This window comes from Oenanthe melanoleuca, chromosome 2 (assembly GCF_029582105.1).
Source record: "Oenanthe melanoleuca isolate GR-GAL-2019-014 chromosome 2, OMel1.0, whole genome shotgun sequence".
Classification (NCBI taxonomy): Eukaryota; Metazoa; Chordata; class Aves; order Passeriformes; family Muscicapidae; genus Oenanthe; species Oenanthe melanoleuca.
This window is the reverse complement of record NC_079335.1, coordinates 74,546,244-74,560,842: the sequence shown is the minus strand read 5'-3', so window position 1 is coordinate 74,560,842 and position 14,599 is coordinate 74,546,244. Positions and strand designations below refer to the sequence as shown.

Here is a 14,599-nt window from a genome sequence, read left to right as displayed (position 1 = left end):
TTAAAGCTCTTTAAAATTATTTAGGTTTAGTAGTTTACCATGCTTTCAATCCTCATATTCTATGTCTTAGGAAAGAAAATGGGTTTATGTAAATTACATTTTTGGTTTGCTATGTAAGGGGCCCTGAAAAAACTTGTTGTGACTATGCTTTTCATATTTATTTATGTATATATTTATAAACAAAACAGCATAATGGCTGTTAGGCATTATTATGCATGTGTGATTTCCCAATCTTTCAGAATCATATCCAGCTATCATTCATCAAAATACATTTGCACTTGAATCTACATTTGGGATACTTTCTGAATCCTACAGTGCTGAACTTAATGCCTCACAAAGTTTAAGCTTCTGTTATTGAGACTGTTGACACAGTTACTCTGCAAATTTGCAATGGACTGCAAGATATTACAGAAAAGGAGTTTTGTGCAAGTGTTTCCCTTGATCAACAAATTGTTTGTGTATCTGTAGCCACCACAGGTCTTATGAGACTCTTACTTCTTTAGGAAACAAAGTAATTTTTTGTAAATCTTGGACTGTATCTTTCTCCTCATCATTTGAAAGTATTATAAAGCCCTCAGTTTCCTCCCTTTGCCATTATTAAAGAACTTATATTTCTACTTAACCAGACTGAGTAGTAGTTTTCAGGAAGTGAGAAATGGATGTTGGATTTGTACTTGCACACTATTTTAAAGATAGATTAGTGAGAGCTACTTTGAAGTAAGTAGGGTAATAAATGGGTAAACTAAAGAAAAAGAAATGGGTAAGAAAAAGGGGAGAAATAGAAACTTCTCACTTAGCAAGTGAGTATGATAGGAGGATACGTGTGAGTATTAGTCTTGTCGGATATTTCTTTCTAGGAAACGACAATAATTAGTATTCAGAAAAATAAGTATGAGAATAGTCCTGGATATGCTGGAGTTTTTTTTGTTCAGCATAACTAAATGGACATATTGAAACAAGCAAATAGGCAGGTTCTATCTGTCACCCATAGGTTGTCACCATGCAAAAAAATATGGCTTGCAAAATGGTTGTAATTTATGACCAATTGACTTATTAAGAGAAAAACCAAAAACAAAAAAAGAAACAAACAAACAGAAAGGACTACGTAATGAACCTGCCACTTAATTTTCATAGCAACCAATAAAAATAAATGTTTACCTGCAGTATGTCTTAGGTAATAGCAGCTCATGAGTTTAACTTGCAAATGAGTTTAACTAAATTTTTCATTTAGAAAAGAAAGAAAAGTAAGAGAAATCCTCATATCCTAAATACTTGCTATGAACATGGTTTTCTATAAAATGCACATTTATTAAAAAAATGTAATTTTTTTGTATTCCAAACAGATTAATTTTCTCAGTACTTCTTGTAATGCTATCAGTATTGTAGAAAAAGAAAAATTTTCCTGCTTCTATGAGTTATTGTCCTTGATATTGAAAGTGAGAAAAAAGAAGATTCAAGAGAGAGTTCACGGTGCTAGTCCTGTATTACATGAAATGTGGTACCAAACATAGAAAAGAAAGATTAAGTACAAGAAGTGTTTCAGCTACATTTTTAAGATCATCAACTACTCTGCCTTCACTGCAGCACTTCAACTAAATTTTGAAAAGCTCCTGTCATCAATTTACTGTCGCTCTACTGAGTGACAGGGTAGCCAAGCTAACACTAAGTCAAAAATGTAATCTGCATCGTGTACCTTGTAGTGACAATGGAAACTCTTAAGTGAAGTATGGATATCAACAAGGTGATATTTTTCTGTGTGGATTTTTTTTTTAAATGATATATATCACATCCTTTCATAAATATGAGGGGACAACTTGTAGTTGTCACTTTTACCACATTCTCTCAGGCTTTTATGAAGGCTTCTCACCCACAATGTCTGCAGAGAATAGCCAACATTTCAAACTCTCCAAGATTCCCAGAGGTTTACTCACTTTGTTGTTTTCAATTTGGTTTAGTTTTGTTGTTGTTGTTGCTGCTGTTGTTTGTTGTTGCTTTTGTTTTGGTTTGGTTTTTAATGTATATATTTATTTGTAAATATATGCTAGCTGTGAATCTTTTCTCAAGTTTAAACAAAGTTATTGTTTGGACTATGCATTTAATGGAACTCATTGTGCAACTCAATTTTATCCATAGCTGAGTTGATTGTTTGCTATGACTGTTAGTATGTCATAGGAAGTGCATGGTTCTGTACAGATATGTATCCTTCCAAAGCAAAATGGGGGCAGTGGGAACAAGCATAATGCCTTCATAAAATTATTATTTGAGAAAATGTGAAATATATCACAGCAGTAAAATTGATCTGCCTCCTCAATAAACATACTAAATAATCTGTCCTATTTTGAGGAGTGGGATTTTTTCTGCATTTAACTGAGTACTTTGTACAAATGCCTTGTTCTTTTCTTTTCATCCTGTGCGTGAAATAACTCACGGTGACACTGACACACTTTATGTTCAGAGCCATCACAGAATATTGTAATTCCATCCCTACAACATTGTGAAAGTTGATGCATTCATTTAAGCAAAGCTAGAGCTGTACCTTCTGCCAGATCACACATTTCACGTCAGCCAAGAAGATAATTTAGTAGGATGATTTTTGCATACTAAGAGTCAGTCTGAGAGCATTTGCAGTCCTTTAAGTATTCAATTTATGCCTTGTCACTAATCATGAAGGTAGAAAACAGATACCTTAAGCTTTGGGCACTTGTCCAGCTGGGCCACTTTTTCTGGAGCATGGAGCAGTGTGGGTTCTTGTAGGTTGCTCTGAACACCATCAAAATCCCAAGCTGTAGTAGAGGGGCCTAATGTCAATGCTAGAGTCACTCATGGAAAAAGGAGATGTTTTCCTGCAACCTGACAAAAATATACAGCTGCATAATTTTCATATAGAAGCCAAATTTCTCTCTTATCAGAACAGGAATATGATTGGAAAATTTCTTATAATGTTACATCCCAGCTCTGAATAGAAAAGATATTTGAAGATAATTTCTTTTCCAAAGTTTATATATGTCTGTAAAATATTTGCTTCAAATACAAACAACAAAGTAGGTAGATAGTATTTTTTGTTTTTTTCTTTGACTATTCATCTCCTAGTAATAGAGTTTTGTTTTGCAGCAATAACTTTCTACAATGGACTATGTATTTCCCACCATATAATAATATATTGCTTTTTTTCTTTGACTTTCAATGGTCTAAACAGAATAGAACAATTTTTTTTGAAAAATAATGAACTTTGTTCTGCATTACTGAATAAATAAATACTACCTTGCTGCTGTTCTGTGACAAAAGAACTACTTGGTATTATAAGACTTCAATGAGAAAGAGCTTTCCAAGCAAAAGAGATTTGAAATACTATGGAGATTTTGGGTTTTTTTTTTTGCTATAATTTAATACTTCTGATTTTTTTCTTTTTATTATTTGTCAAATCTATAATCTGAATTTTCTTGCTTTGGATTTTTAATTTTTTTTCTGTTTTTATGGTCAAAATGGGAAAATATTGTTTTAGAACAAAATGAGAAATTCTGGAAAATTTAGCTTCAAGTCATTGAAATCATCAAATGGTTGATTTTTTTGCTTAAAATATGACTACTAAAATATATTTTTAAATATTTTGGAAAAAAAAATTGAAAATAAGACAGTGACATTCTCATGTAGATGAATATAACAATAATTTTCTACAGAATTTAAGCATTTTACAACAAAAACATTCTGACCTGATTCAGCTTGTGGCTATGAGTGGACAACAGAAAGAGTTGCCTCCACTTAATACTAAAATAATTTTTTATTATTAGAGAATATGACAGGTTTCAACATAATAGAATGATAAAACTGCTAATTATATAAACGTGTTCCTCACCCATTTTTTTTTTTATTCTTTCTGTAAAAACATAGTCTTCAATTTTAGAATAGTGTTGATGTGTTAGTGAGGAATAAGGCAGTTGAAAGGGGGAATAGAAATTCAAAATGAAGCAGTTTTTTGTCTTGAAAGTAGGTACTTTTTACTGTTTTACATAGTAATGCTTTGAGCTTCTTTTTTGGATTTTGTATCCTTATAACTCAGATTGAATCAGAAATATTTCAAGGCGGATAAAAGAAAAGGTACAATGCAGTTAAAAAGTAATGAATTATTGTTATATGTGTGTGTGCAAAAATTCTATGCATGCTGTGGAGTTATGTTTTTAGTTACCTTCTTTGCAATTCAGGGAACCACAAGAGTAAATATTGTAGACTAACATTTGAAGAACGCAGGACCGTTGATTTGAAATTTTGTCTTCAGCCAAGAGCTGAAATTCCATCTGCTCAGCTCACTTGTATGCAAGTGCTTTGAGCTCATTAGAGTAGGCTCCATTGAACATTTCCTCCTTTTTTTTGAAATCACACATAGTGTGATAAAGTAGTTGCACGACCTGTTATGGAAGAAAACGTATAGGCAGGTTTCCATCTTGGTTAATATGAAGAGAACATTTGGTTACAGTGGGGTTTGAGTTTTGCTCCTTTTTATTTGTCAACCAAAAGTAAGTTCCAAAATTCCTGGGACCAATGGACATTCAGCCATGATTTCTGGCATCACAGGAACAGTTCCCTTTCACCTAGAACTTTGAGGAACCATGTTGTATATGGGGTTTTTTGCCTATAAGGAGTTTTCCCTCCCTTCTATTCCCTCCTCAGACCACCTGGAAGTGTGAGCATGACTGAAAGAGAAAGCACGGATTTCAACTGTGAGAAATCACAAAAATTGTTCCTTTTATCCCCATGAAATGTGTAGGGCTTCACTGGCTATTTGCACTTATACCATATTTTCAGAGTTTCACACACAAAATTTCTTCCACACTTACTGGCACAAAGTAGGGGGTTGTCCTTGTCTGCATGCCTTTTTTTTTCTCGAAGGAATCAAGGACTTTACAAACCAAGTCACATATTTTTTTCTGATGTGTGTTTTCCGCTCCATTTATTAAAAAGCTATGAGCTCTTTCTTCAGAATTTGTTTGAGGGAGGAAGAAAACAACAAAACTTGCAGGAGACAGGGATGTTAAGTTAACGTTACTGAAGCCAATCATACCAAGCAAACTGATTACCATGTGACATGCATTTTTCCCCTGTAATACAGGCATCAGAGCCCCAGCTGTCACCTCAGTTTGTCTGTGATTGCTCTTCCCCTTCATTAAAGAGATGCTTGTGTCTTTTGGCAGCACTATCACTGGGATTCTATTTACCCTATTTTGCCTTAATTATTTGTCCAGAGTTTGCAGTTCCACAACTCCATCCAAGAAACTATGGAAATTATGGAGATATTCAAGAAGTGTCTGGACACAATCCTGTGCTGTGTGCTCTAGGATGACCCTGCTTGAGCAGTGAGGTTGGATCAGATGACCCATGTGTTCCTTTTCAACCTGACCCATTCTGTGATTCTTTGATATTGAGGCATGAAGAGGCTTTTTTATGTTGTGTAGAAACCTGAGTCTCACAGACCCTTATTTATCACCATTTTCCCATTTTTATTCTCTCTGCTACTTTTTATATGACTATAGAAAAACTGCAATGTGTATTTGTAAACAGGGAAAACTGAAGAATTAGTTGCTACCTATGTGATTATCTGATTGTATTTTAGATTTGGTACTTAAAGAAGCAAAAATCAAAAACCCTAAATCTTTCAGCACACAAGTCAGCAAAGATATTTTTATAGGATGTGATTTACATAGATCCTTTTGTCAGAAGGACAGTGTCAGATACTGACTGAACCTATGCTTGAATTTGTTGATTCCATTTACATTTCAAACATTAAGGGTTTGTTTGAATGGCCTGAGGAGAAGAAAGACCTTTTTCTACTGGACCTTGATATATACTTGTAGAAAAGGAATCCTAACTTTTTAATTATCTTAAAATATTAAGTCACAGGGGCAAAAAAAAAGGTGAAGTTGTAGTAGTAATATATAGTATTTCAAAAGCCATTCAATTTTTAAACTAGTGTGAAAGCAGCTGGCTTTGCTTTGTATTAATGGAGAGAAAAGGACATTGGAAAAGTCTTCCCTGCACTAAAGGATGAGGTCTGTCTGCACCATGCTGCCTTTGCAGCAATAACTCCCACACCCTCATAGAAAGGGTCACTGCTGAAGCTGGTTAAGGATCTGTGTTCCTCATTCAGCTTCCTGAAATGACTGACAAAGGACATATAGTGGATCTCAGTGGAAGGAACCTCTATTGATGCAGGGGTCTGATCTTAAGACTCAACTTTCTGAGGAAGCAGGAGGAACCTTGTCCTGACTCTTTTGTTGAGAAAGGTACAGCAAGGTTCACTGTAGATGAGACACACGACTGCAGTCCCAACTGAACCACTTTATCAGAATTAACTAGAAAGAGTGTATCTTTAATTCAATTACATATTCCTGTAACTGAGCCCTCCAATTCAAATGCAGAGTGCCCCTATATTTTCTGCTCTATTTGAATGAAAAAAATGGGAGAGAGACCACTGAGAATAGTACTTTAAGGCACAGAAAAGCTATTTGTATGCAGGAATATAAATACAGTCTGAAGGCAAAACCTGAATAAAATTGATGTAGAATATATCATGGATACGCACAGATGGATAGAAACTTGTGTGTGTTCAGATATAAATAAGTGGCTTATTAAAATGTGCACTTTTTCCTTCTGTTGTGACCTTCTCCCAGTTCCATATTTCCCCCTATTTTGTGTATATACAACAAGGAGAGAGATGCTGTTGTATGTACAGAGATTTCGTTTGATTCAATGTTCTCTGTACAGCCAAATCTGAAGGACTCTTTCAGCCCATTCAAGTAATTGACAATAATCCAAACAAATAGTTATCTATATCTATGTTTTGTAATGTTGGTGAATTATTGTTACACACACAGGATAATTTGCTTTGTCCAAATAAGCAAAAGAACTCCACTGTTTTCCCTCAGTAAGTAGCATCACTTTTGAGAATGTTTCTCCAATAACCTCATTTCATAGCAGCTATCACACAAATTAAAGTTATATATGAAGAATGCACATATGAAAAGCTACAGAGAGAGGATGGGTTATATGATGGAGGGTATTTTTTGTCTTCAACTCAGTTTTGTGAGCTAGATTTAATACATGAACAAAATCTTTTTTTGGGTGTTGTCCTGCAGCTTGGTTGTTTACTCTGCTGTTATGCAGACTTAGATGATACAGAGATATCATGATGACAAAATAAATATTTATTTCTGTTAAAGGGGAAATCTGGGGAAAAAATAAAGAAAAAAAAGATTATTTACCTCTTGAATGAAATTTCTTGTTTTACATATACCTTGTTTCTGGAATTATGAAAGGAGGATATTGTGAAATTTGTTCTTAAAGAAGCCTTGAACACTATTTTTCCTAAAATTTTCCATATTGGCGAGCCTTTAGAGTAAGGGAAAATTTTCTTACTGATATGGTGTCAAAAAATTTTCTTACTGATACCCCAAGTCACTGTGGATCTTTTCTGAGTAGGGAAAACATGATTAGCATTACTCTTTATTTATTGTGAAGTGTTCAAGTGAGTATATTAAAGATTTAAAAATAAAACTGGTATTTTTATATTTTCTTTTGATGCCTTTGTTAATATTTTATAAACCTTTTCAAAATAAAGAAAACCACAAGAAGTGCATGCTAGCTTAGTGAATGAGAACTTGTATTCCTGTATAGGTTAAATAAATTATTAATTTTTATTTCTGTAATTTAGAGTGAGTCCAAGGAAACAAACACGCAGAGGGCTAAGCTTACATTATTTGACCTCCCTGCAGGGTTATTACACTTTGAATCTTACATTTGAGTAGCTTCCTTATTATTTGAAAAAGTCAATGTATTTCATCAAGTAATGTATTTGTGAGACAATTTTATATCCTTCTGTGTGCTTTCTACTGCTCACTTATTTCTACTGAACATTTAAAGTCATGCAAGTTACCTTCATTATAAATAGACAGGATGATCTGTAGACTCAATAAAGTGACTGAGGTGATTTGCTTATGGCTATGTCTTTAGCAGATACAGTAAAAAAGTGCACTGAAGAACGTACAAAATATGTTTTATTTTATTCTTGGTATAGCTCCAGCTTTATTTGAGCTAACTTGTAGTGATCCTTCTCTCCCTAGTTAAAATTTTCGAGCTGAATCAATCCAGCTTCCCCAGCTGTGATCTTCATGCTTATCCACTGACAATGTCTCTGAAGGTGCTGGAGAGCCCCAGGGAGGGTTGTAGTTGCTCTAAATACACCTTATATTCCATATCTAGAATTCAGAGTAGACTTCTCTGCTCTAAACATCTATTTTGGGTGCAGTTAAAATGTGGCCACGCTCATTATCTTTGGTCCAATGGCAAAGTCCAGTCCACAGACCAAATATTTGTATGGCAACAAACTGCAGGTCCATATTCAGGGTGTCTTGGTCATCCAAGGCAGAACATAAGCAAACAGCTTGTTCCAGTCTGCACAGGTGAGTGGACAGCAAATTAAATATGGGGCAACTATGAGAAGAAAGGAGGAACTGATGTGTTTATACATTTGTACAAACTTTTTTTTTTTTTTTTTTCTTTTGTGGCCTTTTTCCATTCTGCCACTTCCTTCCTCTTGTTTTTATTTTAAAAGATCTTTTCTGGAAGATTCATTTGGCCTGTAGGCTAGTCAGCTTCTCCTGAAAGTGTGTGACAGAAAAGCATTCCATAAATGCTTTCTTCCCCTGTAGCTCCAGTTTCTGGCACTGAAAAATTTATTTTAAAATTCCAGACTTCAAATTTTAAACGAAAAAAAAAAAAAAAAATTAAAAAAAAATCAGAGGATTTTTCCTTTAGCATGCAAGAAAGATCTAAAACATTATTTCATTGAGCTTGTCAGTCTCAGAAACCAAATTAAAAGTAGTCTTCTTTTTTTTTTTTTCTCCCAAAGTTGACCTCTGATAATTTAGTGCTCTCACTTAGCTTAGCTCCTGTAATAATTACTAAAAATTTGAGGCATCAAAACAAAAGTCACTATCCTGATAACCCATATTTTTATGACAAAAGGCATCAGTATTTTTGAATTAGTATGCAGAAAGGAATAAGCTGGAAAAAAAAGTATTTATGTGCACTTCTTGTGAGAAATATCTGCACATGCAGTGTATGAGACAGTATAAAGGCACAATGGTGCATTTTTTATTGCTGTTTAGATTGCCTTTTATTTATTGTCTTGCATTCTACAAATCCAAAGTTGTCATCCCAATTATATATATACTGAAAAATATTTTATTTTAAAAAAAGAGAACAAAACCCACAAAAAAACCCCCACCAAAACTAAATCTCTGTTATTTTTTTTATTTCTCTAGGTGGTCATCTGCAAGCCACCTGAGGGGAGTGAGTGAATAAAAGAAAATAAAGTGGTATAACAAATTTTATAAAGCCAGTCGATTCAGGTAAGTTATCTACTTGGTAGGATTTAGCAAACCAATTTAGATTAAATGAATATTTCTGTATATTTTAGTCATATATGGAAGGGAATAGAAATGTGTCACTTGTGTGTAATCTTATCCCACCTCTGAGTAAAATGCTACTTGTCATATGATATGTAAAATAGGTTTAAAAGTTTTGGTATTTTTATCCATTGAGAAACAAGAAAAAAAAAAATCTATGTAATACCATGGTATTTAATCTGTGGATCAAAAAGAAGGAAAAAAACCCAGCACCTGAGGTTGCTGTTCCCATAGAATTGTAGGATTAAAATTAATTGTTTGAGTTGCAAAAGTGCTTGGCATCTAGCACAGTCTTTGAGGTTCAGGCAAGTTAATTAATGCAGGAATAGTTATTTTCATAATGAATGAGCATGTGACATTTTATGTTTACAGCAGTCACTGTAATCATCTGTGCTAAGGAGTGGTTTGATTTCACAGAGCTTCATCTTGGTGCAGTTAAAAGCCAGTAAAGAGCTGTCCCATGGCATCAGTGATGGTCCTGGGACAGACCACCCCCAGTTACATAGTGCAAGGTATCTGCTGCAAACCACATGCCCAGAGAGAGCAGATAAATTCTGGAAAATTACTGGAAAAATCATGTAATCTTACCAACTTTGGTGTCTGCTGGAAGGAGAACATAACATGAGAGTGCAAGCGTAGAAAGATATTCTTGTTGTGCATTTAAGACAATTTCTTGACACAAGTGATCAATAGGCCAGTTAGAGCAGATGTTCTGCAGACCTGTTATTCACCCAAGAAAAAAGGGAAGAACTGTGTGTGTATATATATATGCATATATAAATGTATATTCATTTTTAAATATAGGAAAGTCCCTTAACTGCAGTGACAACAAGACTCTGAAGTTTAAAATTCTGAAAAAAAAATAAAATTAGCAAGGCAAATAGAATCACATGGACTTGGGCAGAAAGAGCTTTGCCTTGCTCAAGAATACTCTTGGCAGGTTCTCATAGGAGTCTGAACTGGGGAACAGAAGTGCCACGGGGAGTTGATTGACCTTCAAGGACAATGTCATCTGTTAGAGTGATCTATGCCAGTATGCAGAAAGAAGCCACACAGGTATTGCAGAAGACTCACAATGGTGAACAGCAGGAACTTGATTGAAGATAATCAAAACTAGAATGTACACAGAGGTGGGATTTGGGATGGCTTTCCTGGTTATTTCCAACAAAAGCATTGCCCGAGCGTGGAGAGGTGAGGTTAGGAAATCAGTAGCTCAGTTGGATCAAGAACTATAAAAGAAACAAGGATGACTTTTGTGGCAACATTGGCAGCAAAAGGCAGCCTAGGGAAACTGAGCCCATTGCTCAGTGGGGCAGAGGATTTAATGACAAAGGACATGAAAAAGGTCAAGCTGACAGAAAGTTCATGAATTTCAACAAAGGTGAATGCTGAGTCTTGCATCTAGGTTGGAATAATTTGCCATGCAGCAGTAGGGGCTTGGTGCCAGCAGGGCAGAAAACATCTTTGCAGAGAAGGTCATGAGCAGGTCTTGGTAAAGAAAGCCAAGGAAAGAAAGCCAACTACATTCTCACAATATTAGTAAGAAAGAAGCGAGTAGGCTGAGGGGAGTAAACCTCCTCCTCTATTAAGCACTTGTGGGACTGCATCTGGAGTATTGTGTGCAGTCTGAGCACTCCATTTACATAAAATACATTGATGTCTTGGAGCAAGCAGAAGAAGCTAGTGAGATTGTGGAGGGGATTGGAGTACATGATGAATGAGAGGTTAAGAGAGCTGGGTTTGTTAGTCCTAAGAAGGTAAGATGCAGGGAGGGTCTTACTGCTCTCTTCAGCTACAGCGTACAGAGAAAATGGAGATGGATTCTTCATGGTGCATGACAATATTGCAAAATACAATGGGTGCAGCTAATGCATGAGAAATTTTGGTCAGAAAAACAGAATATAAATATAATGAGAACAATCAAATAGTGGAACGGGATTCCCAGTGTGGTGTGCGATCTCCACATTAAAGACATGCTAAAGTTGACTGGATGAGTACCTGAATAACCTGAAATCCTTGTCCTTACTTTGAAAGGGGGTCCCATGAGACTACATAATTCTACTGCTCTATAATCACTGCTTAAAATAAGATAGATCATTAAAAAAAAAAAAAAACAACAAGAAAAAAACAAAGTTTCATGACTATAAAATAAATATTAAAACAACTAACTTTTAATCCTGAAGTTTACATTGTTTGAATGTAAAACTTAGCTATATTTCTGAGAAACCAGATAGAAACTGAAATGCAGCATTCTCAGTTTGTTTCTGGCACAAATAATAAAAGGTGTATGGAAAAGATCTTGTAAGGAGCTCCTGAGTTTTACCTTCTGACTTTTAGAAAAGGCTGTATGCAGAAGTATTAAGATGAGCACTGAAGATGCTTCTGACTTTATCTGAATTGAACTTTACTGTCAAAAAAATTCAAAATTTGTTAATTGTTTATGATGGGTCCACAAATAAATGGAACAAAACCCAATCATGCAGTGCTGGGTTTTGACCATATTTTGATTTTTCACAGTTGCTAAAAGATCAATACAGCTTTTTGTATGGCAAATATTTTTGTTACGTCAGAACATCATTAAGTAAAAGCCATTTCCTGCATTCTTATTAAAATAATTTATGACTTTATTGGAAGTAGAGCCAGGACTTTAATATCACTTTGTCATTTCACTGCACTATTTAAACAGAAAGAAATAACAAAAATATTCGTGGTTAACCTGAAAATGAATTTAAAGTAAGCAATATTAGTCACTAATATTTCCAGCAGCAGTAAAAGTGTATTCTGCTTCTAGTAAAAATATCTGAATATCTGAGGATATAAATAAATGAACTCCCAGTAGTAATTAAGGCTGACATGGATTTTAATGGATGCATTGAGGTTTTTTCTTGGTTTGGTTTGTTGTGTTTTTTGTTGGTTTTTTTTTTTTTAATCCATTGAACTGAGTAAAGTACTCTTATCTGGACAAAATATTCCATTGCTCTTAATTTGCCAAGAATTATGGGCTCTAAGGAAATACATAAATAAAAACAAGAGGTTTATTTGTCAATGAAGAACAAAATGTAACTGTTTCTATTTAACTGTAGTGATTGTACTGTACTTAGTCTCCAGCCTTTCACAGTTTCAGAAATAAAACCTGATTTCTTTCAATGTGGCTGGAATACATGGGCATGAATATGTACTTACATCATGTCAGTAAGGGAGTATAAGCATTATTTATGCCAATTAAAAGAAAGCAGTATTTATAGGAATTTCTTGATAATTCTTGATACTGAAGTAGTGGAGACATAAATTTTTATATGTTGTTAACTGCAGCTTCAACAGCATCTTGATAAACCTTAGAAGCTTGACTGTCAAAATTATAGCCAGAGACACATTAATAGCTGTGGTGGTGTTGTTTTCTACCTAGAGATGGACTGAGGGAGGTGACCCTTCTGTGAGATTTATTGTAAGACTTTTTACAGGACAGAGGATCTGACTGTAGCTATAATTTTACTTCCCATTAGCTGTCAGTTTAAAATCTGCTGGGAAGATGTCCTATTCACAGATTTCTTTATAGTACAGCCTAAAATTACATATTTGAGCATATTCAGTTGACAGCTACATGAAAGTAATGATATAGTTGAGAGGAAATAAATACTTTGAAGCCAATGAAACTTAGTTCCATGAGTAAATGGAAATTTTCTTAGAACATATCCTCCATGAGATGAATATAATTTAAACATAGATGAAACAAGAAATAGTCTTATAATTATATATATTGAAGGACTATTCTAACATGAAGCAGCATGTGATAATTATTTTTTACAATTTTATTCTTATGCATTCTGCAATTTTCAGATTGCACTATTTTGCTTAAAGCATTGCAGGCTAATGACTTTCAGACATGGTAATCAGGGTGTGGTGTACCTGAGAATCCTCTAATAACTTCTTACAAAATGGTGGTTTCACAAAGACTAAACTTGATTGATTGACTGAACTACTTTGCAGTAATCATTAAGGGTGGGGTGGAGAGGAGGAGTTAGTCAATGGTTGGGAAGATTTTGAAACTGGCAGATGATTTTCTCATTATGCTCAAGTCAGCTTCATGTTGTGTGAACCAGCAGCCTCTCTGGCTTTTGCAAAAAGTATGTCAAGTCCTTTTCCTGAGGAATTTCAGTTACAGATGCAAAAATCTGGCTGTACAATTCCAGGGCATGTCCGGCTTTGAGGGATATGTAAGATGAGGGAAAGGAATGATTTTCAGGTTCAGAAAGAATTACATTTCTGGTAGAAATGTAGAATCTGTCCTATGAAGGAAATTAAGATTAAAATATTTTTACTCTTTTGAGTTATAAGTCTCTGGGACTTGACATAGAATATGTGATGAATTTCAGTGCTGGAGAATCACTTCATGGGGAGACCCACCCAGACTGAAAGAGAACTGGAGAAAACTTTGTGTGTTTTATTTTTTTCAGGCTTGGGGGTAAACTGTTGATGGAGTTAAAATACTAAAGAGAGTATTTTATTTGCAGCGTAGTGTTTTTATTATTTTCTTTATTTGTTTTCTTTTTTTTATGTGTACTTTAATTTTTAGGGATACCTATGTAGATATCTCTCTTCTAAGCACCACAGAAGTTGTATTGGAAAAAAGTAACTATTTTATTCTTTTGCATTTTCTTTTCCCAATGCATATTGTTACTGGCTATTCAAGTCTTTGATCAACATTTTGTCCCTTCTTTTTGATCATAAATTATGGATATTATGTCTTAAGATCCTTATTTTGGAAACTGCTCAGGAAAATGCATGTGCTTTTTCTGAGGGCTGTTGCTACATTAGAATATACAATGTGAGGGAGGATGGGTTAACTTCCAAGGTGTGGATTCAAACTGATATTTCATTTGCATCCCAACTGCAACTCTATGTTCAGCTAAAAAGAAAACTTATTACCAGGTTCCTCCATCTGACTTGCACAATCTTTAAAGAGGAGCAGGATGTGTCATGTCCGTAGCAAAGGAAAGGATACAGTGAATATATGAGGAATGTCATCCGTTGTTTGAAATGGCAGTTTCCTAACAGAAAATGAGAGCTTTTGAATTTTCACATCCACAAGACTGGAATGGTGACAGCCATTGAAGAACACCATGTCAAGTCACTGAACCATC

At 34.7% G+C, this 14,599-nt stretch overlaps 1 protein-coding gene across 5 annotated transcripts in view; it reads left to right on the top strand.

Annotated features, from left to right (window-relative positions):
• The window catches only part of CDH18 (cadherin 18), a 479,267-nt gene that overhangs the window by 278,191 nt on the left and 186,477 nt on the right, over window positions 1-14,599 (top strand). For all 5 annotated transcript variants that reach the window (XM_056485314.1, XM_056485312.1, XM_056485313.1 and 2 more), the window contains one exon: window positions 9,315-9,401. The gene's annotated coding sequence lies outside the window, so the exon portion shown is untranslated. The remainder of the gene's footprint in view (window positions 1-9,314; window positions 9,402-14,599) is intronic.